Source organism: Neomonachus schauinslandi, chromosome 16 (genome assembly GCF_002201575.2).
Source record: "Neomonachus schauinslandi chromosome 16, ASM220157v2, whole genome shotgun sequence".
Lineage (NCBI taxonomy): Eukaryota > Metazoa > Chordata > Mammalia > Carnivora > Phocidae > Neomonachus > Neomonachus schauinslandi.
In genome coordinates this window covers 50,248,429-50,273,272 of record NC_058418.1, presented here as the reverse complement: position 1 = coordinate 50,273,272, position 24,844 = coordinate 50,248,429, and the positions used below count along the sequence as shown (strand labels likewise).

The following is a 24,844-nucleotide window of genomic DNA, read 5'->3' as shown; positions in this document are numbered from 1 at the left end:
CAAATGATATTCATTTATGGAGATTACCCTCATCATTCAACCTGTTCACAAACAAGCATTCTGCAACTGATAACACGTGTTCCAGGTGTCAGAGATGCAATTCTGGAAGCCACACAGAAAGCCAGGCTTTTCATTCATTTATAATGTGGATGTACCATATTGATCTTTTTCCAAATGACCCATAGCTGGAAATGAATTTCCTTTACACTGTTCATAACAACTATACATCTATCTTTCTACCTATCTATCCATCCATCTTATCTATATATTTGGATTTCGTGTATATATATACCATATCATTGAATGATAAAAGACCAGTCCAAAGATATGAGATTACTTTTAATTGGCAAGAAGGTAAAAAGCGTCAACCAGCTCAATTGTCCTTTGTTAAGGTCAGATGGTATCTAGGACTTTCTGAAGCAGGTGGTCAAAATGATGTGTACTCAACCATATTATAAAGTATCTAGACGAACAAAGGCCATGTATGTTTTTCCTTTGAAATTTGCACCCACGTGACAAATGTTCTTGTGAAAATATTAATTAGCAAGTCTTCATTGCTTGAAAGAACTGTGGCCGTGAGGGTACAACTGATAGACAGCAAAAACCATATTTGAATACATTCTGTCAAAGTAAAATCCCGAAACTGAATTACCAATGGCACAAGCCCAAACAAGGTTGCTTGTGCATGTGCTAAATTGAAAGTCATACCATTGACATTTCCTAGCAACAGACTACTCGGATGATGCGGTCAAAGAGAGTGCCAGCACACAGCATTCCAGAGCTATTAGTTGGGGATGAGCCAAAATGTCATGACGGAGGTGCAAACGATAGACGTGGGTACAACGATCGCCATTTAAATGATTTAGTAACTGGAGCCCAGAAAGGTTAAGTAAATTATCCAAGGTCACAAAGCTGGGAAGTATGAGTTTGGAGTTGAACTCTAGCTGGTCTGGCTCCAAAGTTGAGAATCGTACTCAGTGCTTCTTAGTGGATGAAAGGTGAGCCAGCTAAAGGATGAACTAGGAGCCAGGGCCCCCTTACTCATGCAATGTAGGGAACAAATGTAAATGCCAGAGGTACTATTTTAAAGGAGACTAAAATCTGAACAAGGTACTGAGATATTTTTATTTAATTTTATAAAAATATACTTAATACTTAATATATATATACACCCAGAAATATTTCATATATATACCCAATAAATCCCAAAGACTAGACAGGAAGTCTGTTCAGCAAATACTCACCTTACATCCTCACACCTCCCTGGAAGGTGTAAAATTCCCCAAGTGAAGTTGAAATCGACCACATAACTGGCTTTAGCCAATGAAATGTGAATCGAGATCTGAGTCTAGCCCTGACAAGGCATTGGGAGCTATCAACTTCCCACCAACTAGGCACCATGGGAAGTATGTGCCCTAACCCACCAGGTGCAGCCTGAGCTCCACAAGGAGACTGGTGAAGCCTGGCCACCGAAGGCAACCTGTAGACCAATCACTCCATTTCAGGGTGGTCTGTTATGCAGCAATAACACGGAGTGGGAATGTTATGAAAAACACAGTGGTCAAGCCATGTAAGAGTGAACTGATAATAGTGTGTGTAGGGTGGCCCAGAGGAGCTAACTTCAGAAGGATGCTTCAGAAATGATTAATGCCCCAACCAGCATTTTTATGCAGTCACTGATCTCATGACTGTGTGGCTTCAGCACACAATTTGAAGGGCCTACCTTGGAAAGACATCTGCCTCCTAGAGAAGGAAGAGTACTAGTGCCCCTTCAAGCCCAGTGCCTCCAAGCAAGGAAAACATGCAAAAGGAAAACACAGATACCATGTCACAGCTCTATTCTCAACTGATAGCCATGTCTTTGGGAGGAGAACTTCCACTGCTGAGTGTACCTTTTGGACAAAAGAAAGAAAACTGGACATTTTGCGAGTTCTGGAAAATCATGGAAGCATTATTTGTTGCAGAAAAGTTGGGGAAACATAGAAGAAGTGGAATGGAGGCCATTTAAAAGATTCCTCAAGATTATGGCGATTACTTCTTCCCTTTCAAATGCAGAGTATATTGAAGTTTCTTTTAAAAATTCATACAGGAGAATCATTCTATGCAACTGTAAGAGGGAAACTGTCAGACAACATTCCCAATTCAATATTATATTGTGCTTCAAGAAAAGATTTCCATATATTCTAGATTAAAAAAAGCCTCATAAATAAATGATAATCCAGTGCATGCTCTGAAAAATGAAAAAATAATTTTGTGTTTGCATTTTACTCCACAGAGTAAAATTTAATCTCTCTTTTAATATAGCATGTTTTATATAAACAGGTAAAAAGATGTAACCTTATGAAAATTGATTTTTTTACATGCTTAAAAATGTCCCTTGCAGTATTTATCTAAGCATTTTTCATCTTTGAGTATAGAGGCATCACACATTGATAACTTCACCATGTGGGGTTAACAGTAAACGGAGTTATTGCGATTTGATTTAATAAAGTTTTTCTTTATGGTGTTAAAAATAATCAAGACCAGACAGTGGCTTTATCAGTGTGCTATCCATTATTCAGGTTATGCTTTCAAAATGGCACCATGATCTATAACATTGACAAATATTTAGTAAGCACCCACCACGCGCTTGGCAAATTCATGACTTAAGAGGAAGGAATAGGGAAACCAAATGCCCCACTCTAAAGCAAAGCTGATGTCACAGGAACTTAGGAGGGGGTAAAATCAGACCATTTGGGTCTTGTCATCAATGCTTGGCTTTCTGAGCATCCCTCAATGGCTCTACAGGATACTGGGATATAAGACTGACACCATATCCTCAGGACATCTGACACAGTGAAGGCAAGCCTATCACAGTCTATTGACCTCCAAACAAATATTTCCTAGATACCTATTATGATCAGTACTTGAGAAACCCTAATCTTTAGGTATCTAACAACTGCTATTTGAAAAGAAAAACGACACAGTTTTGACATATTGTCACCTTCAAGGGTGGAACCAGCCCAAAGGCGATTTCTCATCCCTGCTGAAAGAGGCTTCAGGACTGCATTTAACACATGCAAAGTCTTTCTTCAAAATCTTCCTTCTTTAACTTGAAGGCTAGAAAGGGCAGCTTTTGAAGGAAGATGTTCTGGCCTTTAGACTCTCCAGGTTTACTTCCTGCTGCTCCCAGGGAGTGAGCAATCATAGACAGCTTGAAATGGGATTCAGTTTTAGAGGCATCACAGACATTAACTGGCGGCAAAGAAAGACACTTCAAGTTGGGGTGGATAGAGTCTAAGGAGGCCCCATACAATTCCTGCCTTCTGGTGTTTACTCTTTTGGGTAATTCTCTCCTTTCAGTGTGGGCAGGTCCTGCGAGGTGCTTCTAGCCACTAGAAGGTGATGGGGTGTTAGTCTTGTGACTACATTATGTTATATAAGACTCCGTCTTTCCATCCAACTTGTTCTAGACTCTCTTTGCTGGCTTGATGAAGTAGGCTGCCATACTGGGAAAGCCCAGGTAGTAAGGACCTGTAGGGTGACTTCTAGGAGCTAAGGGGGCCTCCAGCCACACCAACAGTCAGCAAGAAGCCCTGAATCATCCGGCTATAAGGAAATTAAGTCTGCCAGTAACCAGCCTTTGTGACCTCGGAGGTGAGGAGGTAACTTTGGAAGCCAATTCTTCCCTACTTGGGCTTCTGTATGAGAACACAGCCTGGCTGTCACCTTGACGGTGGCCTTGTGAGACCCTAAGCAGAAAACCGGGCTAAGACATGCCTAGACTCCTGACCCACAAAAACCATGGAATAATAAATGTGTGCTACACTAAGCTACAAAACTTGTGTTCATCTGTGTACCAAGAATAATAAATGATGCACAAGGAGAGAACTTGAAGTGTGTACAAGAATGAGCAGATGATGTTGGAAGGACAGGAAGCAGATGAGCCTGACCAAAGCCATGGTTTCATGGTTCACTGCTGTATCTGGTGGCTGACCACAGAATTATGTACAAGAAAATGTACTGAAATAATGAAAAACTTTGTGAGGCAGAGAAAACACTAGTAAAAGAATTGACCGGCTGAGGAGTGTGGGCTCAGTCGTGGAGGCAATGGGAGCCACTGAATGTTTTTGAACAGATGAGCGGCATGGTAATGACGGTGTTTTTGAAAAATGTGTCTGATGTATAGGATAGATTGGAGTATGGAGAAATTAGAGCCACGTGGGGCAATATCACTCTCCCATTTTTGCATCAGGCAAGATCTCATGTGGGTCAAGTCTAAGAAGTAGAAAAAACAAATGAGCCAATCATCTGACACCTAATTCAGTTTCAAGGTACCAGAGTATTTTTAATCTTTCAATATTATGCAATGTGCATACATAATAGAAGACTTCATATAAGTAATTTATGTATATTGTAAACAAAAAATAAAATAGAATGACTACCTCTCTAACTATCGCTCAACTTAAGAAATGGAACTTTGCAATACTTCCCAATATACCCCTCCCCAAGTCATTACTCTCCCTTCTTCTCTACCCCATCCACCCGACCCCATACCTGGGGAAGCACTAGCTCATATTTTGTGTTTTCCATTCACTTACTTTTCTTTATAGTGTGAAGCACATATTCTTATAACCTCAAACAATCTGTTTAGTTTAACCTATATTTTGGGCTTCATATAAGTTGAATAATACTGTGTACATAATCTATGTAACTGTTTTTTAAATTCCACATTGTGTTTCAAGATTCTTCTATGTTGATTCAGGTTAAGGGAATTCATTCATTCATTTTCACTGCTACTAGTATTCTGCTCTATGAATATACAGCACTGCCTTTTATTTCCCCCATTTTATTATGGATGTTATTTGGGGAATTCTGTTTCTTGCTATCATAAAAGTAATGTGCCAGAATCATTCTGGAACTTTTTCTAGTTCTCAAGAGTTTCTCAAAAACATGTCCACAGGAGTAAAACTGTATAGCTTACCTATGACTCTATTGGGTAATGCCAAAATATTTTCCAACATGGCTTTATTGATTTATATTCTGACCAGTGAGGTATGAAATTTCCTGTTACTTCATATCCTTGCCAATACTTGGTATTGCCAGAGTACTTATTTTTTTTTCCAACCTGATGAGTGTAAAATAATTTTTCATTTTTGTGTTCATTGCAATGTCTGCTTACTGATGAGTTTGAGCATGTTTTCAATAACATGATAGTCTTAGGACACTCAGAATTATAAGAGAGTTACTGCCATTTAAAATCTATATATACCAAGTTGACAAAGTAAGACATAAACCAATGAAAAGTTATTAGAGATGTCAAAGCATAATGCATCCAATGAATATATATATTTTACTGGGAAATTTCAATCATATGTGATTAATCTTGCCCCCCGCCCCAGTCTATTGGCAGTATGACCTTGAAGGAGTCATTTACCTTCTAAACCACAACTGGCACTTAAAAAGCCATCTAATCCACACTTTAAAAACAAAACAACAACAAAAAAACCTGACACGCAAAGAGAAAAATCACCTGTGTTCTTAACGTTTAGGAGCTGCCACTGACCCTTTCTCCCCCACTGGGTGTTCAGAAACGGATGATTCTCTTTTACTCTGAATATACACAGCTTTCCCAGTACACTGAAGACACAAAGAAAGGATCAATATTTTACATCAAGCACAGACCTCAATTCTAAATTTAAAAATCACAGGGCACATGAACAAACCCTCTGGTCAATGCTATCTCTTCAACAATGCATACCGTTTGCCTCGACAGTGCACCTTTTCAGTCTCGGTTCCCTCTGCCTAAAACACTTTTCCTCTGGCTCTTTCCATCGCTGGCTCCTTCTCATCTTTGAAGCCTTGACTTCAAGGCCATCTGGCCATCCTTTCTAGAGGCAGCCCGCGCCCCCCCATTCCTGACCTTCCTTTCTGGAATATGCCATGTTTCCTTGCTTCTGAACATGCATTGCAACCGGAATATATTTTATCCAGCGTTTATTTGTTTCTTGACCACGCTCCCCCCACCCCTTTGGAACATAAACTTTGTGAGGGGAGACACCTGGCTTGCCGTGAGGGTTCACCTTTGTGTCCTCAGCACCATAAATCAAGCCTGGCATCTCAGAGGACGATGGTAAATAAATAATTATTGCAATAGTTCACTTATCTGCACATTTCAGAAAGAACTTTGTGGCGGAACTGGAGACTTCTCTGTGGGTTTGTATGTATATAAAACACTTGGACCCCAGGCCCCTATCCTGACAGACTTCATTTCCACCTTACGAGTTTCTCCCTGAGTTTGTGTGCAAAGTTCAATTTCTAGAAAGTCATACAGGACCCCAAGTCTTTCCTATATTGCCTCCTGCTTCCCCTTTATCATAAGCATCCAATGAAGGGGTTATATGAAAATCAATCAACAAAAGGCTGTATTTTCTTTATACCCCCGCCTGATAGTTTTAGAGTTTTAATCTGGCCAATAACCACCCCATTGCAAGCTCTTAAGGATGGAAACTATCTCATCATATTTGAAATTCAAAAAGTAAGCTCAAAGAGCCCCATGTGATAAAAGGTACCGATGGATATTTATGATCAAGGAAGATGATCAGCTAGAAGCAGTGGCTTGTCAATGGGGTCGTATCATATTACGAATATGGTTTATTACCAGCTCCCAAAGATATGCCCTCTCTTTGGTCAATAAGAAAAGGATAAAAGGTTCAAGATAAGGAAGAGGCACTTTATAAATGAAAACGTTCACTAATGAAATTAGTATCGTTATTGCACGAAGTGCTAATTTTCATGCTCACTGAGAGTTTAATAAAAATGTTATGTCTACTCTATAACTGTGATTAATCAGTGTGGTATTGAGAAGTGCAGGGATTCTTTTCAACAAGGCAATTTTCAAAATTTGAAAAGGTGTAAATTTCATGCAAATTGCTTCATAATCATATATGTACAAAACGGAGCTGACAAAATTGCAGTTAGGAAAGAAATCATTAACATTTAACATTTTTTTCTTTTTTTTTCCCCATTTTTTCCAACTGCTCCTGAAAAGGTATATTGCAAATGAGAAGATCAGACCCACAGAAAAGCATATAGGTGAATGTCAGCAAAGTGGTAATAATTTTAAGCAAACTTAAATATGGATGTCAAATTTGAACGGCAATGTGAAATAGGAGGCTTTAAAAAAAGGAAAATAATGTTTTAATGCAACAAAAGTGCACCCATTTGTCTTAATCACAATAGAGAGAGACAGTGAAGCATTTTTCTGACTCTTTCTGGTGGGCAACAGTACCTTTTTGTCAAGGAAAGTCACATTTCCGCTCACATGATTCCTTTTTTAAAAAAGTCCCAAGACCTCTTGCAATTTTAAACAATGGTTTGCAAACTTGAGGGCTCCTAAGGCAGATCCAGTGGTCTATTTGGTAACCCCGCCTGCCCCCCCAGTGATGGCTTATCTGGGATATGCTCTCCTCCCGCCTAATGAACAAGCCTGAGAGGCTGACACAGGATGCCTCCCATCTCATTGTGCCAGGAGTCTGCAACAAGCGCTGTCTGGGCAAATCCAAAGCAGGTTATTCATCTGTTTACATAGCTAAGGGGAAGATAATAAGACCTCAAGTGTAAGTACAGCAGTGTTAAGATTATTAGACGCTTCGACTGATGGCCCTTAAAACTTGTAAGACACAAGCAGAAAACGAACCTGAGAATATACTTGCAGACACCAGTATGAATATTGTGACATGTAACTAACAGCTGGTTGCTTCTGGAGTTTCAGAGTTTGGAAGCTTCTTCTTATTTTTTTAATATATAACTTAGAAAGCAGTGGTTAGCAATTTCTGGGTAATAACTCACAGTGATTCTAAATGGTCTAAGTATTGCCACGGTTCCTTGCATTGGGTGAATTTTTCTTTCTTTTTTTTTTCCCAAGCAGGCATTTGGAGGGACCCTGTAATGAGAAGTAGAAACCATTTCCCTCCCTCATCTTCATCCCGTAGCTCATACATTTTCTAAAATTATGGCCCTACTCAAGGCAGTTATTATGCACAGTCAATGTTCTTCAGAAGAGTTTTTCAGAGGATGATTTTTGGTTAAAGTGGCATATTTTAGAACCATCTGGTCACATGCATTAATGCACACTTTCAGATTCCACGCGGATTTTTACGACAGCATTCTTCCGCCCTAAGTGTCTCTCCCATGCACTGCTTGTAAATAAGACAAAGACTCCTGCCGCCTTCAATCCTCCGAGCAGTGAACAGTGGCTCTGGATTTAACATGGCAACACATTTTCCATTAGACGCTAAGATTAATAAACCTCGCAGAGCCCTGGACGAGCCACTGGGAAACAAGGGCAGTAAGGTGCTCGTTTCTATTCCATTAGACACGGGATGAGCCGCAGGCGTGCCACACTTGTCACTCCAGCCTGGTAATGGGCCCTGGGCGAGACCGCCCACTGGAGGCTTCGCTGAACTTTCTTCTTTTCTTTCCCCTGACTCAGCCACAGAGGCAGGTGGGCCAGCTGGAAGCTTCCATGGTCGGGGGTCGGTTGTGGGCGGGAGCAGGTTGGTCCTCCTTGGTCCTAGGTTTGCAGCAAAGGCTACCCTTTAAAATAGATCAGTCTGGGATGGTGGGGAGCTTGAGGATCTTTGAGAACAAAACAAACCCCACTTCTTGGCAGTGGAAGGGGACAGACAGGCTCGGGGAGCCAGCGCAGTCTTGTGAGAGGGGCAAGAGATGGGGACTCAAAGTGGGTCTCTGCCAATCATGTCCTTCATGAGGTGGGGCTTGAGATAATCCTGGGGCCTCTCTGAGGCTCAGTTTCTTCATCTGAAACCGGGGATGATTCACCTACCTCTTGGGTGGGGTAAATGAATAATGAATGTCGAACTTGAGCCCAATGGCCGGCACACAGAAGGCACAGGGCAAATGTGAGCTTCTGCTAGAAGAACTCTAGTAGTTGCTACGATTTTCATAACTAAGACCATCCGCGTCAATACCATTACTACTACCACTCAGAGACCTGACCCCCGATCTTCAATTCCTTCACCTGTAAACTGAAGACAGTCAAGACCCCTCCGACTGAAAAAAAAAAAATAAAGCACAAAAGGCCATCTGCACATTCCTAGTATGCCATGGGTGCTCAACTGACTGTTGTTTCCAGCTCTGAGGCAGGAATTCTAGGAGGGGAAGTAAAACCCAAGTGGGTGCCGTCAAAAGCCCCCACCTTGCTAAGTGCACTATCGGCTGCTGAGAACCGTACTCTAAGAGGCAGTGGCCTGAGGAAGCCGTGCTGCGGCGAGGCCGGGGAGGTGGGAACCGTGATCTGGCAGCTGCCCGGCACTCGCATCGGCCCCCGGCTCGTGGTGACAGAGACGCGTGGCATGGACGGTTTCATGTGCTCCTTGGCAAGCTCCTGAGGTGCAGATATTTTTTAGGCCCCACAGTTTAGAGACAAGGCCCCAGAAGGCCGGCGAGGCGCAGCCCCAGCCCCAGACGACGCGGCTGGGTCGTGGCCGACCGGGGCCCTCTCCTGGCTCTGACACCACGGCTTCTCCATCACACGTGCTATGTTCTGAATCGCCACGTAGAGGTGCAAGATAGCTGTTAATGAACTGAGAGTCTGGGTGCCCCCCAAGTTCCTATGTCGGAGCCTTCACCCCCACTGTGATGGTATGAGGAGGTGCGGCCCTTGGGAGGTGACTTGGTTTATATGAGGTTGTGAGTGTGGAGCCCCCATGATGGAATTTGTGTCCTTGGGAAAAGAGGGAGAGGCCTGAGCCCTTCCTCCTTCCCCCCCAGTGAGGACACAGCGAGTAGATGGCCACCTGAGAGCGGGAAGCGGACTCTCACCAGACACTGAATCTGCCACCAGCTTGGTGTTGGACTTCCAGCTTCCAGACTGTAAAAACTAAGTTTCTGTTGTTTGAACCACCAACTGTGGTGTTTGGCTATGGCAGCCCGGGCAGACCAACATGATAACGATGTATAAATCTCCATTCAATGAATTCTGGTTGGCTGAAAAGATAATGGTCTCGCTCACACTATGATGCAGAGGATGGGCCCGAGGACAGTTTATGAGGGAGACCCCAAAATCTGTGTGACCCCATTTGATAAAGCTCATGTTTCCACTTCCCCAAACAGCCTGTAGGATTTTGCTGCCTCTGCCTTATGGATGAGGGAAACTAAGGCCCAGAATTAGCCACTGTGGTAGACAGAATAATATTCCTCCCAGACGTCTATGTCCCAATCCCCAGATTCTGTGAATATGTCACCCCACATGGCAAGAGGGAGTTTAGGGGTGTGACTAAGTTAAGGATTTTGAGATGGCAGGACTATCCTAGATGATCCACATAATCACAAGAATCCTTCTCAGAAAGAGGCAGGCAGGTCAGAAGAGGGGAAGGTAATGTGATGAGGGAAGCAGAGTCAGTGAAGGAGGCAGGATGATGCCATGCTGCCGTCCTGGAAAATGGGGGGGGTCGCATGAGCCAAGGAATGCAGGCGGCCTATAGGAGCTTAACGTGGCAGGAATGGGGTCTCCCCTAGAGGCTCAGAAGGAACCAGCCCTGCTCACACCCTAACCACTGTGACGGAGTTTGGACTTACATCCTCCAGAACTGTAAGATGATAAACATGTGTTGTTTTAAGCCAAGAAGTTTTTGGTAATTTGTTACAGCAGGAAAAGGAAACTGATACAGCGATGGAGTCAGAATTCAAACCTAGCACTGCTCACTGACTCCAGAGTCTATGATGGTCCTACTCTGCATGCGGCCTCTGATAAATGAATGAAAAGACAAGGCAATGCTCCCCCCACTTAGAGTTGGTGGGAAGGAAACAACGCAAGAACCAGCCTATATTCCTCTCTCAGGTCCCAGAGACTGAACAACTTCATGGTGTCTCTGTTTTTCTTTTTTGTTTTGTTTTGTTTTTATCTGTGTTGTTAAAAAGGAAGGGAGATCTAAGATATTATACACAAACACATACTGCATATAAATAATAAGGAAAAGCTGAAAGAGAAGAGGAGGGAACCAAAACAGAGAAAAAGGAGGAGGAGGAAAAATAGATACAAAATTCAGGCAAAAGGAAGAATAACGCTAAGATGAAGTCAGAGGGGAAGTGAGTTCCCAGAGAGGTACTACACGGTACTATGACTTTGCTGAAGGTGAGGAAAATATGCTAAAAATTTGGCTTTGAGCTCCCTGGTGGCCAGAGCAAAGAAGGAAATACTAGGGGATATGATATTGACATTTAAAAAGAAACTGGTTGTTTTGGGTAAGTATAGCTTTTCTTGTCAATGAGAACTCAGAGGAAGATCTCCCTTGAGCATTCCATGTCTTAACACCCACTCTCTATCCCTCCCATTGGACCCTCCTACCTGATCCTTGTGAGAGAGGGACCAGATTTTCAGTGACCCTCAACTTCTTCTTGACATGCTTCCTGAGATAGAAAACACTGACTCTGGGGAATCAACAGGGGTTCATTCACCAGCTAACGAACTCCTCCCACATACAAGGCCTACCCCTGAGGAAAGGGAAGGCTACTACTTATCCTGCACCTTTCCACTACCTTGTGAAGAGTCAGATTCGGAAGCACTGTCTCTGCTCATTTTTACTGTGAAAAAAAAAAAAAAATCCCCAAAACTTCTGACTAAAAACAACAGTTACTTATTTTTAGCCTGTGATTTGGTGGGTCAGCAGTTTGGGCTGGGCTCAGCTGGGCAGGTGTCCTCTGTCAGCCAGACAGCTCTGCCCCAGGAGGCAGCTGGCTCTTGGGTGGCACCATGTGGCCACATGGCTGCACGTCCCTCCTCACCCAGCAGGCAAGCCTCGGCTATTGGCACCCAGACGAGGAAGCTTCCGGAAGCAGCAGGGACACAAGCAGCCACACAGAGGCACTTTTTAAGCCTCCACTTGTGTCCCAAACCAGCATGCCCCATGGCCCAAGCAGTTCCACGAGGTGTGCTGATTCGGAGGTGTGGAGAAATGGACCCTGCCTTTGGGGGTGTGTGGGGGTCTACAGCATCACAGTCCAAGGGAGATGGAAGACTTGGTGATCATTTCTGTCATCTACCATAGGCATTAAGGGTTGGCCTTTGTGGGTGTAACATGTGTCAAGCAGGACACACTGAGAGTTCCCAATACCAAGGGACAGTACCCAATCGCATCCCTCATCAGTTCTCTTGGATGATTTATGGTCGTTTAACCCAAAGGCAGGTGGGCAGAGGAGAGGTGGCCTCCTAAAGTCCTTTGGTTCTCAAATATTCTTTCTTCTATACAAAATAATTGAAGCAAGTGTGTTCGCACACATGTGTGCATGTATCCTAGATACAGTGTCGTCGAACTCTCTCTTCGACATGGGGCAGTTCAATTTTTTTGGCATTAATGCTTGGCGGTTCTGTCCCTGAGGTGCCCCGCGTCGCCCTGAGTCTGCGAATGCTTCCATGGTATCCAGTGCCTTAAAGACAAAAAAATAAATAAAATAAAGGGAACATTTCGGAAGGGCAGTGCTTACCCCTGGTTCACGGGAAAATAGACTGCCCTTTCAGGGAAGTATTGTTAGAGTGTTTTGCAATTGCCATTTTCAGCAATATAAATTATGATTTATTTTCCCACGTAATCACCTTGATTGCAGACATCCTTTTGGAGAAATCGCACTGCTCTTGGCTAGCTTTTTAAAGCCTCACAAGACAACTTTCAAACCTGATTAGTATGTATGATGGGAAATCAGATACATTATATTTAGCTTGAAGTGCAGAGCGCCGTGGGTGCAAAGAGAGAAAGAGGGGGAGGGATGGGGAAAAGGATAAAAAAAAAAAAGAACATCTGTAATCCTTTTCAGAGGAATCTGTGCCAGCATGCGCCCGGGCACGGAGCGGAGCTGTTGAGTTTGCTCGTGGTGTCCTCATGTCATTATCCGACTGTGTGTCAGCTCCTTGTCTGCGGCTCTCGAGCTGCATGATGTGATCACTACATCGAAGACAGACGTGTGCTCTTCTGTCGCGACACTGCAGAGCCATCACTTCCATCAGTACGGTCTTGCCCATGTCGAAGACTGCGATGCATGGCGGGCACACTTACACCTCTTAGAGTTGAATGATCAGCTCATTGGCGGGCCCAGTGCCTTACGTCAAGGGAGGCGCCTTTGACTCGGCCTGGATATCCGTCCCTTGGCTGCCGGGCCTCTCTCATGGTGGTGTGTGATGTGCCCCACGGGCAGACAGTGAAGCAGCCACATGAGCTGTGGGTCCAGCACGTACACGATGGCACTTGCACAAACTGGGGGGTGGGATGGGGGGTGGAGGGGTGGGGGGGGGGGGGTGTGACTCCATACTTCGACACCATAGGCGTGTGGCTTGCCGAGTCCTGGCCCTAGCGAAACACATGTGTCCCGGGGTGTGAACGCAACCGCTAAGTGATTCAAACACTAGGTCTTGTATCAATACAAGTTGAATCAGGTCATATAAAAGATCAGACTTTTCTGACTCAGCCCCATCTGCTGATAACTAAAGATTCTGAGCCATATAACCCCTCTCTCCAAGCTCCCATTCTGCCTCTTCAGGAAAAATCACATGCTTGGCTCACAAGAGAAGGCACGGCCATCCCTGATCAAATCAGATTCCGCACTAGAGGCTCTACCTAAGCTTCCTTACTCTGTGTTTTCTATCTTCCTCAAGTACTCCCTTTCTCTTAGACTACGCTTTCTGAATCTGAAAAAGTCTCCGAAAAGATGTAGGCTTTGTTTTTAGTTATTAAAAAATAAAAAAAAAAAGTGGCTTTAGTCAGTAGAATCCTAAGGTGGCCCACAAGACACCTGGGCCCTGGTGTACACCTGACCTTTCTCAGTTACCCCATCAATCACTAATCTAGGTACCACTGGGAAGGGATTTTTGCAGATTATTAATTAAGGCTCCAAATCAGTTGACCTTAAGATAAGGAGACTATCTTAATCATGTGAGCCTTTTAAGCAGGGGTCTAGATGTCAGAGTCAGAGAGAGAGAAATCCCAAGCATGGAGAAGATTCAGTACACAAGACAGCTTCTGTTGATGATCTTGGGGATGGAGGGGGCCACAGGGCAAGGAATGTGGGTGGCCTCTACGAGCTGGGAGTGACCAGCAGGTGACAGAGAGGAAGTCGATGGAGGCCCCCATCTTACAACTGCAAGTAACTGAATTCTGCCCACAGAGCTTAGGAGTGGATTCCTCTCCAGGAGCTCCAGAAAGCAACAGAGCCCAAGCTGACACCTGGAAGTTGTCCTTGTGAAACCCTGAGCAGAAAACCCGTCACAAGACTCCGGACCTACAGAATCTCAAGCTAATAAATGGGTGTGGTTTTGAGCTGCTATGTTTGGGATAATTTGTTACATGGCAATGGAAAACCAATACAGCAGCATACCACAGTCCAGCTTTAAAATAAAAACCTTCTTTCATTTACTTCTTTGGCTTTCACAGTCACTATGCTTGCAGAGTATAAAATTCTTAACACAGCAACTCAAGCACAATAGCTGTCTTGATTTTTTTATTAATTACTAAAGAATTAGTTCCAAAGTAACATTTATCACTGGTATTATTCATGGTAGTAATATGATAGTGTTGCCAGTGAATCTAGATCAGCAGCTATTGAAATGACTTTTCTATGCCACGTCTTACAAAAAGTTAAGTAAGAAAACGTTCAGACCAAACAGAGCTCAGAATTGTTTCTACTAAAGGCACCTACTTTGGTGGCACGACTTATTCTAAGCTAAGACATGAAGAAAAGCCCCACCAGGGAAATTTTTTGTATCAAATAACATCTAATATAATCTCCTGAACTGCATAGGTGACAAAAAAAGAAAAAAGGCTTTGTGAATTTCTTCCTATAACCAAAATTACACGCAAAAAGATGAGAACCCTTCAATGTCACTAATTTCTCTGAAGCATTATAATGGCAAACTCCCGAGACCTTGGCTATTTTAGACAAAATCAAAAAATGTAGATTCAGGAGAAAGCTGGGCAGCTGGGCTTTCTGCAACAGATTGTAAGCCAAGTCATAAATTGAGGTGAGGTATGAAATAAAGGGGAAAAAAAGGGTGGAAGTTGTGGTTTTGTGCCTGTACACTTGGGGTCTGAAAGATAAATGGGCTGAGGATTTTCTTGTCCATTTCTGCTATACATTCACATGATTAAAGTCATTAGTTAGAACACTCTACCAAAAAGCAACTGTGAGGATGCGGTTTCCCTTAAGGAAGAGGATGAAAAAGAAGAAAAAGAAAGGCAAAGAAAATCCATGTGGAATACACAAAAATACATGCACACTAAAAACCAAGCCAGTGGATGTTTGCTAATAGTGCTGCTTTAAAATCATATGTGGCACCCAGAGCCTCTGCTCTCTGCATGCTTTAATATGAGACTGTACTACCAGTCTTGGGGGAAGGGGAGAAATGGAGTAAAGTTATTCTTACAAATTCACCGGCTAGGTAATGTCTTACCCACCCCCACTCCCCACAGTAGGATGTCCACCTACTTGCCCCCCTATACTCGATCAGTAGCCTCGGCTTATTTCCACATCCTTTGCTGGCTTTGACCTCCACAATGTCCGGCCCAGACTATTCTAAGAGCCCACCTGCTGCCAGTCCTGCCCCTTAAAGATCCATCCTTCTCACTAAAGCCAGAGTGCCCCTTCTAAATGCACACTCAGTCCCCGTATTACTTGTGGGATACCGCAATATCCATAAACCTCCCCAGCGCCTTCAGTTGCCATGAAGATAAGATCCAGAGTTTTGCTGGGACTCCCAAGGCATCTGGGGAGGTTAGCCTTGTTTACCTGGCTAGTCTTGTCATCGTCCCTTACACAAGCTAGGCTCCAGCCAGCCAGACCATGTGTCCTCTCCTTTAGAGGCCAGATTTTGTCTGGATGCCCAGGATGTGACCATGAGCAACAAAGTCCTTGTTCTTACGGGGATGACGGTCTGGGGTGGCTGGCAGTATAGTCAATAGCCACAGTACAATCATGGTTGCAGAGGACATTATGAGAACAATGGAGGATGGAGGGGTACCCAACTCACACTCAAATCTTGCGGGGAGAGGGGCTTTAGGGTTCAGGCAAGCCTTCTGGAAGAGTCAAAGTTTCTTTGGAATAGGGAAAAAAGAACCCTCTACGTAGAAGGATCTATATAAATAAGGCAGGCCTTTCAGAGCACCATCAGCTCTGAGACCAGGGAGCCAAGATGGCAGTCAGCTCAATGAATCAGAGGTCTGGAGTCAGGGAGGCCTATGAGAGGCTCTCATGATAGCCGGGGTATGAATGGGCAGGCTCATGAATTAGTGTCATTGCCATATAGGGGTTACAGACTCCAACTCCTAGGAGGCCAGGCAGTTTCTATGAGTGAAGTGGGCCTGATGGGCACCACGGAAAGCCAACGGACATGCAGCCCAGCTAGAGAAGGGTAGCCCAGCTAGAGAGGGGCAGCCCAGCTCAAATCCAGCCTGCTGCTACCACTTGGAAGCACAGGCAAATGATGCCAGCTCTGTTTTTTCAAGAGAAGCAGGAAATCCCAGTTGTGATGTAAAGTCTCCCAATTTGTAAAATGTTGGCAACTAACTTATTTCATGAAGGAAACAAAAACCCAGCAGTCCCAACAAAAGACATCTGCAAGCCACATACTGGCAACTTTGGGGATGGAAGCTGGAAATGAGGGTGGAGGGTCCAAGCACTAGATCTTCTTGCTTTTGATCAGAAAGCAAAAATGTGGGGAATAAAAAAGCTGATTCCTGGGGAGACAGCAGCAGTTAGGGGCTGGAGCTGCTCAGGGGGCTGGAAGAAAGGCCAGCTCCCCAGAATCATTTCCCCCCACTGCCCACCGGCCATGAGTTCATCGAGTCAACAAATACTCACTGAGGACCCACCCTGTGCCAGGTACTGTTTCAGACTCAGAAAAACGAGCAGTGGACAAAAACAGGCAAATTCCCTGCTCTAAAGAAATGCACACTCATGTCCTCTTCTCAGGGAAATGAAAAAAAATGGGACAGTTTTCAGTGGATTTAGCAAAGACTCCAGTAGACACAAGTTCACCCTTCCCAGCTTCCGTCCTAATTCCTTTCTTGAAAATCATGCAGGATATATATATGCTGAAAGTAAAAGCAGCCCTGGCGGCTGGGCTCCAGCATTCTGGAACTTAAAGGGTTTTGCCTCCCTTATTCTCTGCTGGTTCCCCAGGATCTAGAATAGCGCCTGCACGTTAGCCAGCTCTCAACAAACATCTGAATACATCGGACAATCTGGGGCTCAGAAGTAGCACTGAAATCCCAGAAGAAGAAAAAAACATCACTTGAGTTAGAATTGGTTTTTGCACACGAAAAGTATTTCTTTTCCACTTCCAGATCTCTATTTGGTGGTAGAGAGGTAGAAAAGGATCTCGAAGCAGAGCAGTAATACGTCCTTCATTCCGTTAACAAGATTAGACATTCAGAACAGGCAGAGTCAAAATCTAGCAAGCCACTTCGAAATCGTAGGAGAAAAGGGGGTACGTAGACTTCTGACCATCTTCCTTCCATATTTCCATCACTTAGGACAATTCCCTTCCTCCTCTGACTTTACTGCAATGTGTTTCAAACTTTGTTTGCCAATCCCAGGGTAAAACGAGTAAAAATCAGTGTCATGCAAAACCGTACTTATGTGCGTTTAGTTGAAATCATTCCCAAACCTGGGGTGGGCAGTGGTGACCCACTGTGTGTCAGGGTGAGTATCTGTTTCCATTGATTTCAGGTACCCTTTTGTGTTCTTTATAATCGTACCCTCATGCCAGTGTAGTTCCAACTGCACCCGAGATAAATCAATCACCTCAGAGATGGGAACAGACCATTCCATCATAGAAATTCCCTGAGCGTTCCCAGTGCTCTGACCCCACAAGTGTCAATGGTAAGATCCCCTCTGCCTAACTTGAACTGGAGCCCGACAGCAAGCCATATGTTACCAAGAGCTGATCCCCTCCATATCTCGTTGTGAAGTCTTTTTTTTTTTTTTTCCTTTCTTTCTTTTTAAAGGAGGAGGAGGGAAAGTACCCTGTTTATTTCCAAACTCCCTTGCATCTGATTTGCAATAGGCTGGCATTTGCTGTTAAAGCAGAAAATTATAAGGAGGGCCTAATTGACCCTCCTGTGTCTCTGAAAAAGCCTGTCTGTGGTCTCTAATTGACCCTCTAGGTACCTACGGAACAATGAATGAATCTTCAGGAAATAATGGAGGGCGATGATTAATAGCCCGGGTCTGGCTGGACCTCTGCCTCTCGGAGCTCTTCTCTCTGCACTTTGCTTCCTCCCTCCAGGACACTCGAGTCCCTGGATTTCAGAAGCAGCGATTTATTATTATCACTGAATAATAAATACCCTGCAGTCGACATTTTAAAAAATCGGACACATCACGATTCTGCAGAGATTGGGATAACATTTATTTAAGCTGGCGTTCTCATTTTTCTCCTTGGCAATGCTCAGAAGAGTCTTCCTCCAGTATTTGTGGGCAATGTCAAAACAGGAGGCTTCTCTGAAGTTTCTAGTAAAATCACTCCAAACGTAAAGTCCTTTGAAATTGTGAGATTTTTTTTCCTTTTCCAAAGAGTGAATATGCCCCATTCTGCCTACTTCAGGTGAAGAACAAGGCTCTTCAGGAGTGAAGGGAATGATAATAATAATACTGGCAGGAGGAAGTGACACCCCCTTAGTGTAAAGTGTGTAATGGCCCCTCTTACACATTATCTTGAGGACTACTCACAAAAGCTCTGGAATGTAGGTAGTGCTATTATCCCCATTACTCAGATGTCAGATGAATAAGCTGAGGTGCAGAGAGAAAAAGTAATTTGCCCAAAGTCACAATGTCCAAAGTTCCAGTTCTGGGTGCTTCATAATATTCAGCAGTAATTGCATCAAATGAACAATATTAAGAAAAAACATGTTTTGCAACATGGGCAAGAGAATAAAAGGCAATGTCTTCCCTTTCTTTTAGCTTGGCCAAAAAATACTTCCTTTCTCCAGACAGGGTCGGAAAGTATATTTAAATTTAGAAATATGCATGCCTCCAGAGGACTGTAAAAAGCCAGAAGGGTTTTTTTTTTTTTTTCATTTTTTGCGCATTCATAGCATTAACTATGTTTATAATTAAAAATTATGAAAAAGGAAGGAGGGAAGGAAGGAAAGGAGGAGGGAGGGAGGGAGGGAGGGAGGGAGGGAGGGAAGAAAATAAACCACAAAAATGCTCCTTCCAAATTCTCCTTCCCTCCTGCTGATGTCTCCACCTTCCTCAGAACCTTCAATGGCCAGGGAACCACAAGCTGTCAGCCAGGCCCTGCTGGGGGCTCTGGGCCCCTTTTCTTCTTAGTCAGTGCTTTGTGGGAGAACAGGCTGCCTACGCAGCAAAATTAATGCTTGGGTAAGGATTACAAATTCTGTGCAATCCGTGGATGTTCTCCTGCATTAGGCCCCACTTCTGTCATCACGGCGCACTGGGCGACCACTCAGAGTCCTAGGCTTTGGGTGGGCAGTGGACTTCTGGGAGTCATGAAATCTGGGAGTGACTCAAAAATAGAGAAGAAAAGAGTCGAATAATCAAATCTGCGTGCAGTGAATGGAGCACTGCCCTAGGTATCCTGGACAGTCCCATCCAATGCTATGATTTAAAAGACAAACAAGATGGTCCTGGTCTTTGGTCCAAAAGCAGACCCTTCCCAGTGTTAGTTGAATGCTAGAGACAGGGAACAACTCATGTATCAGCGCACTTTTCAAATGCAAACCAGCCACTCCAGAGCCCATAACTCCACCGCCTCCACTATGGGGCTCCCACATTCTGGGCCACTATCCACCTGCCCTGATCACCCCATGGCCAGGTACCAGGTAATTAGGGAGAGCCCCTCTGCCCCAGAGCCCACTGAAATGATGCAAATTAGTCCATCTTAAGTCGGCTCACCCTCCCTCCCTGGTCCTTTCAGCAGAAACCACAATAAAGGCTCCCTTCTCCCTCCACTTCCTCAACAACCCTGGAGCTGCTTGGTGTGGCCCCATGGCATGGTGGGTCCCCTTTGTCTTGGGATCTGTGAGTATCACAAACCAACCTTCGGATAACAGTGGTCTCCTGATCTCCACACCTGGGTAATAATTAAAGCCTATCAAAACAAGAAGGGAAGAAAAGAGGAAAGGAAGGGTGGGACGAAGGGAGGTGGGGGCGGGGAGAAAAGAAGCAAGGAAAAGACTGAAGAAGGAATAAAGAATGGATGAATGATAAGGAACTTAAAACCTGCTTCTCTTTAGGAAGACAAACAACGAAGATAGCCACAGAATAAACTTCCAGGGGACATGCACACTGGAGACAAGGGCGGAGGCTGTGTGTGCAGCGGATTGGCCCATGGGGTACCCCGTGTTCAGTATGTCTCTGACCACAGCCACCTTGCTCAGGAAACCAGCAGAGAGCTTCACTTCCATGTATGGCTGACAGTCGGCATCCAATGTGGAGTAAGATTATAAAATGCTATTAAACTATAAACAGACCCATACAAGTCCCTTTTAAAGAACTCTCTGTGCTTTCATTCATTAAGATTCAGATGCTATGGAGGGTACAGATGCGCCTTTTACTCCTGGATCTCAAATAAAACACCCTGTATGGAAGGAGATGGCTTTGTATAACTCACATGACAGTTTACAGGGTAAGACAACTTCATCAGAACAGTATCACAGTATAATCTTCATGTTTTTTTTTGGGGGGGGGGCATCCAGGGTTAGGAAAATCTAGCTTTAACTGGATGTCACACTTCCATGTGAAATTTGGGGTCCATTTAAGGAGTGCCTTGATCAGAGGGTCACCCCACCAGGGACCGTCCATCATCTTCCTTCCAGAGGGTGCCCTGGGGAATGGGTAAGAAAGCATGTCAGGAAGCCAAGGATGGCTCGGCCCCCACTAGGACCTGGTTTTAGTAAGACAGCCAGGAACCCTCTCCCACTCAATCCTGAGAGCCTCCCTGCGTTTGCTGCCACGTGTGGAAGGAGATGGATTTGTGGACTGGAAACCATCCAGCTGACACGACACCTGTTTGGGCACCCAGCCCTGGATGGGGAAAGGCGAAACTGGTTTCCACTGATTTTGATCTCGAGCATAAAACGGAGAGCCATCACGCTGGTCTGGTGAAAGGAGACAGAGCCTGCTTTGTCAGGGCAGCTTCACGGGAGGATGGGGCCCTAAGGGCTTCTCAGCCCCTGGCGATCCGAGCTGAGGTGGCTGGAAGTGCCTGCTTCCCACCTATGGGATTCACCATCCAGAGCAGAATTGTGGGAGCAAACAGCTAGCACGTGCACTCATGTAGCTTTGGAGTACTCCTCTCCTTTGAAAGAGTGACAGGGAACAGACCAGATCGCCTTAGACCTGCCTCCCTGGAACATTCAAGCATTTGCAACAATACAATGGATGTCCCTGTCTCCAAGGAAGCAGGGAGACAGTCTCCCAGTTCCTTACTACACTGAGTCAATTTTAGGGTTAACATTTTAAATATAAACAAAGAAACAGGAGTTCACATGACCACTAGCCCTCTTCTCTTTGGAAAATTCAGACCACGATACACAAATGTTTAGAAGACAAGCCACCTAAGTAACACCCAGGGAAAAGACTGAGGTTTCTGTTTTCCTCAGGTTTCTTCCAAAACCTATAGCATGATTCCTTAATGCCTTCATCATGGAATATATTTCTGTTACTCAGACGCCTAACTATGCAGCATCTGTCCTCAAAAGACTTTACAACACACCCTTATAACAGATTCATCAATTAACCCTGAGCCTCTAGCCAAGTGAGAAGGCACATCATCTCCCCTATTCCTTTCTTTTCTCTTTATCCTAAAAAAAAAAAAAAAAAAAATGAAGTTGGCCTTCAATCTTTTTGTTCCAAATCCTTACTCCAAACTCTTGATGTTTTCCCCAGTTGCCCGAGTATGGAAAGAATCATGTCCACACTGGCTCCAACCAACCATTCCAGTTCTGTCGCTGTTCCCCAAGAAGCCCAGGAGTAAGATGTTCCATGAGAAGTGTCACGGTTAACGAGAAATCCCAAAGCAAGGGCTTTGTGTTATGTCAGAAAGAAACGAAAATTCAAAAGACAAACACTCATCCAAGATCGAAAATAGCATGTTCTTAAACCACAAAAATCAAAAACCATTTTTGTAAATAAAATTTTATTGACTCACATCCATGTCCCCTTGTTTACATGTATCTATGGCTGCTTTTACTATACTTAGCAGTGTAGCGGTTGTGATGGACTTTACAGGTCACAGAGCCAAAAATATTTACTAATTGGCCCTTTACAAAGTTTGCCGACCCTGTTCTAGGCCAAAAATTAATTTCTATGACCCTCAAATCCTTAAGCTGGCTTTGTCACTTTTTGGTCTTAAATGATCAAATAAGATCATTTTAATGACGGTATTTATGAGTTACTACTTTGGGGTTAGGAAAGAAGATAAAGTCAAAGAACTTTTAAAGATCCACAATCATTATTTTTGAAATAAAAATCTGATATATACCAGGTACCTGAATTCAACCACAAATATTTCTTGAACATGTACCATGTATCCGGTGTTTCTAATGTGGGCTTTTCTCCCCTTCTTGCCCCCCCCCCCAACGCACTATGCCCTTGTTTACTTTGCCTGGTCAAATAAAAACAGCTTTAAAGAGTCCCCATCTCTGACAGGTGTCCTGCCTAATACAGGTTATGCATATATACGTTGTAGGTATTTGGATCACTCAAGTCATCTACAAAGTGCATTTTACCCCTAGGCTTGATATCCAAACTGTAGGATTAAGTCATTTAGAATGTACTTGATTCCGATAATATGCAGTGATTTTGTTCGTGTTGTTTGGTTTTATTTCCTTGCCCAGAACGATTTCCATTAGCTGGCTTGCAGATTAGCCACCCCATCTCCTGACAAGAGCACTTCGATCAAATGGTCTGGAGTGGCCCCATGTCTTGCTGCTGCCGCCAAGGGACTGATTTAAAAGACGGACAAAAAGTAGACACAGAGAAGTCCAGATAGTGTGATTAATGGTCGATCCAACTTTCTCTGAACCGCATATCATGACTTAATGGGAAACCCTGAAGAGATTAAAGGGGGGAATTACATTACCATGAATAATATAAAAAAGTGATATTCTGCCTAAAAAGCTTTTGAGTGCAAGTGACTCGAACAAATATATTAACAGAGCTTACAGCAGATTCAATCAGGTTGAACGTTCCCCAGAATTTATTTTGAACTAAGCTTTATATATCTGAGATATGAAGAATGAATCTATTCGGGACTAGCAGGAAAGCTATTAATATGCAGATTTTAACTCTGCCTTCGATTCGGGAGAGGTTCTATTGTCCCTCCCTTACTACTGGAAACCTCTCCCCATTACAGATGTAGTACACCTCCAAAAATCTCAATGCCCCAATTATGCTCTAGCGAGCTAAGACTTATTCTCCTCACTTTATTCTAACTTCCAAAAATCAGTTCAAATTTGTGTTATCAAGGCGCCGATAAAGCCATTATGTTCAAAAGTATGAGTTATGTCACTCCAATCCATCCTTCTGTTGGAAACTCCAATTCAGGGGTATATTTGGGGGGCAAAACTTAGCAGTTAAGATAGAAATCTGCTTTCCAAAAACTAGGTGCACATTAACTTACAATTAAGCCATGATGTTCATCAGCGTTCATCACCGTTGATGTACATCAACGGTGTATGACGGGTTAACGGGCTGCAACCAAAAGGCAAATAGTGAAATGAAGGCGTTTATTTTCGAACCAACAAACCTGAACAGAACCATTACAATAAGTCCTATTAGCATTCCAGTTATTGGGCAAAATAATTTCATCTCTAAAATTAATTAAATATATTGGAATGACCTGGACTCATTTCTGTGGCAAGCGGATGGAACAGCACTGCATGAAAGGCAAACTCATTTACAGTCAACTGGCCCATCAATTCCTTGACAGATTATGTTTAAGTTGATGGGAAGTGAAAGTTAAAAATATGATTCATCCAATAAGGCAGCAATGTGCTCCAAAGGAGTTTGCAAAGCAATTTTTAAAATAAACTCTATTTTATTTTATTATTACTTTTTTTTAAAATTTAGGGACAGAATGCCTTTGGGTTGAGATACAAACTATGTTGAAAAGTTCATCGTTTAGAAAATTCTGGTTCTGTCCCAAGTTGTATTTTATTTTCCTAAGCAATCTGGATTTTTTGGTAAAGATTAATAATGTGTATGACAAGTAAAAGGAATGAGTGAGGTCCAAGGGCTTTTGCCAGGTTTTTGAAGAGAATCAACAGCAGACTCTTGGTTCAAATCAGGTCCACAATCCAAGCCTTTCTGGATCACCTAACGACAATGAGAAGTCAAAGTGTGTAAAGCACTGTCAGCCTCTGTGCTCAGTAGGTACCAGGAGTGCTAGAGACTATACTTTGAGAGCACATGCACTGCAGGGCCATGTGAACCTGGTGTTTGGGTGTCTACTCCGTCACTTACAAGCTGTATGACATTAAAAACAAAACACATCTAGCCCCTCAGTCCCTTACTTTGTTCATCTGTAAAATGGGTATACTCATGTGCCCCCCCCCCCCCTTCAGTAGGACTGTTGTATTCAATTGAAAGAGCTGATATACACAAAGCACTTACTATAATGTCCCCAATGTAATGGCTCAGTAAAGGTTAGTTTCTACCCTACCCTCTTTGGTTGGATCTGGAAGACATTCCAATAGGTCTGGTAGTACTCAACTTTTCTAGGCTTTTCTAAGTAACATGTCAACTTTAGATTGGGTTTCTGGGCCATTGCACCAGAAGAACCAGGAGTGTTTGGTTTTTTTTTTTTTTTTTTTTTTTTTTTTTTTTTTTA

The 24,844-nt window shown here is 43.6% G+C and overlaps 1 protein-coding gene across 1 annotated transcript in view; it reads right to left on the bottom strand.

Annotated features, from left to right (window-relative positions):
- Positions 1-24,844, bottom strand: part of WWOX (WW domain containing oxidoreductase) — a 956,041-nt gene that overhangs the window by 550,114 nt on the left and 381,083 nt on the right. The gene's annotated exons all lie outside the window — the stretch shown is intronic.